General features: G+C 35.2%; 1 pseudogene; it reads right to left on the bottom strand.

The window, feature by feature from the left end:
* Positions 1–1,069: 1,069 nt before the first annotated feature.
* LOC127877449 (uncharacterized) lies at positions 1,070–2,420 on the bottom strand (annotated as a pseudogene).
* Positions 2,421–3,000: the final 580 nt, after the last annotated feature.

Below are 3,000 nucleotides of genomic sequence, written 5' to 3'. Positions count from 1 at the left end.
AGGTGGAAGCACTTTGATTTTAGAGCGAATGTTAAGGTTTATGTTAAAGTTTTATATAAGAGGTCAGTCCCTTGACCTTTGACCTAGTGACCCAAAAATGGGTCTGGCGTGTAGAACTCATCAAGGTGCATCTACATATGAAGTTTCAAAGTTGCAGGTGGAAGCACTTTGATTTTAGAGCCTATGTTGAAGTTTTATATTAGAGGTCACAGTGACCTTGACCTTTGACCTAGTGACCCAAAAATGGGTGTGGCGTGTAGAACTCATCAAGGTGCATGCACATGTGAAGTTTCAAAGTTGTAGGTGGAATCACTTTGATTTTAGAGCAAATGTTAAGGTTTATGTTAAAGTTTTATATTAGGTCACAGTGACCTTGACATTTGACCTAGTGACCCAAAAATTGATGTGGCGTGTAGAACTCATCAAGGTGCATCTTGACATAGGAACAAAATGAAATGACGTGCATAATCAACATATTGCCATCTGTCCATTTTTCAAGTTTCATAAAAAAAATATGAAGAACTTGTAAAATTATCGCAGATTCCAGAAAAGTGTGACAGACTGACGGACACACAGAGCGCAAACCATAAGTCCCCTCCGCTGAAACCGGTACGGGACAATAACTACTGAGCAGTATTAGTGAAAACCAAACATTTTTCAAAAATAATGGTCAATGACAATTTTTATTAGTATGTTTCATTATTTTTATAATCTAAAAGTTAACCAAACTAAATTGTCTCAACATGTAGAACAGAAACCGAAAGCTTATTAATTGATTGTATCATTAACTGCCTGGTTATAATTGTGCTTTTCATAATGCCTTCGACATTATTTTGTGGTACAAATAATGAAAAGTTATTATCGTCATTTTCAAAAAGAATGTCAATTTCATCTTCATTAAAAATGCATAAATTATGCAGCATGCAACTTGCAAAGACTGTTTTGACAATGAACTCTATATCCACCATAACATAAGTCTGCAAAATGTACTCTTTAACATGCCAAAGCTGTTTTCTATGAGGACACGGGTGCCAGAAAGGCTTTGTTGAACTTCACCTGTTCCCTTGAAAGGTGACCATTATCGCGAAATGGTGTCATCAAGTATCTAGAAATCGGATAAGCTTCTCTCCTATTATGTGATTCATTCCAGTAAACCCGGTAAGTGCAGCATATAAAGGCGAGTTACGGAAAACGCGTGCATCATGCACCTTTCCAGGCCACCCTCAATACACATCTGTGAAACGCCTGTCTTCTCGACAAACAGCTTGCAAGATTATTGAATAGTGTCCTTTTCTATTTAAGTAGTCTGGAGACCTTTTCCTTGGTGCCGACATGTTTATGTGCGTCCCATCTATTGCCCCCCAAGACTCCAGGGAAGCCTTTCTTATTTTGAAATTCATCAATCACAGTCTGCTTGTCATTGTTTGATGGCCAACATATTACTGTCTTAAGAAGACTGTCACATAAAACTGTCAGCATTCTTCGGTGATGGTCTAAGAAAGTTGACTTTGATACGTTAAAACGGTCTGCAATGGACCTTACTGGCTCTAAATTACCCAAATACCAAAGCGTCATTAGTAAGTCCTTATCAAATGGAACTTGTTCACGACCCCCAGTTGCAATCCTTCTACGAAGCTGATCATGAGTTGAAATTCTCTCCAGAACTCTTTCAAAAGTACCCCTTGTCATGCGAAAAAAGGTCTTAAAGTCATCTGGGAGGTACTGAGGTACGGCGACTTCAACGTAGTTGGCCACTTTCGGGACATCATCTCTGCAGCTGAAAAGAAACCAAATTACTAGTTATTAAATGGATTTAATTAAAAGCCTGTTATATTGCTTTGATTACGTCAAGCTTATTAATACCTTAAAACTCAATATGACTTTTGTGCTTAGTAATCTTTATTACTTGTTCAGAGCATTTTCAACCCAGGACCCTAATACAACCCTGTCACTGTGCCATTAAAATTGCAATAATTATTCAAATAAAACTCAAATTTGAGTTTATGTTTGTTTTCATGGCTATGTTAATATCACAGGGCTTAAGCATGGTCCTTAGATGTTAGGGAGTATGGGTACACCCCTTTGGGTGATACAAATTCTTTAGCATCTTTATTGTTTTTATAATTAATGAATTCCGACTATTAATCCAATAAATTAAAGATATACGTTAATTGGTAATTGTCAATAGTTAATACTCGATGTATACATTTAAACTATTCACGTCCCGAAGCCGAAATTACTGTTCTTTATATTGTCCGAAATTTAGTTTATCCGAAATAACATTGAATATAACAAGTGAATTCGTTAATAATGGTAGAATAGATATTTCACAATACGTACATTGCTGCACATAGAGCGGCGAATCGTGGCATTGTTCCACTAGCCTTATCAGAGAGCAAGTCCATTTAATTTTCTTCAAGTCAAATCGGTATGATTGAATAGCGAGAAGTGCCCCTTTCCAAGGACAGGGTTTTCTATAAACGGAAAAGGGTCTCATATGTTTTATTTGAATATTTTCCAATAGATACAAAAGAAATGTACTAATAATCTAAATAAAGAACTGATACATCATTATTGAAATTTCAGCATTAATGTTGATGAGGCATTTTCGTTCCACTTAAAACACTTTAAGCGGGATTTAGCCATCTCCGCTTTTCAGCCACGCCTGTTCATTTCCCGTGATGCAAATTATAGGACATATATATGAAAATTTTACAACAAATATATGGAATTATACCACATATATATCAAAATATTGCATACATATATGAACTTTTAGAACATATATATGAAAATATCGAACATACATATGAAATTATACAACATATATATGAAAATTATCCAACATATATATGAAAATTATCCAACATATATATGAAAATTATCCAACAAATATATCAAAATTATACCACATATATATAAAAACATTGAATTTTGCAACGTTTGACACGCCATACATAAACACAGACGTTGTTCGGTAAATGCTGACTAAACTACGCA

Source organism: Dreissena polymorpha, chromosome 4 (genome assembly GCF_020536995.1).
Source record: "Dreissena polymorpha isolate Duluth1 chromosome 4, UMN_Dpol_1.0, whole genome shotgun sequence".
Taxonomy (NCBI): domain Eukaryota; kingdom Metazoa; phylum Mollusca; class Bivalvia; order Myida; family Dreissenidae; genus Dreissena; species Dreissena polymorpha.
This window is presented reverse-complemented; position numbering and strand designations above follow the sequence as displayed.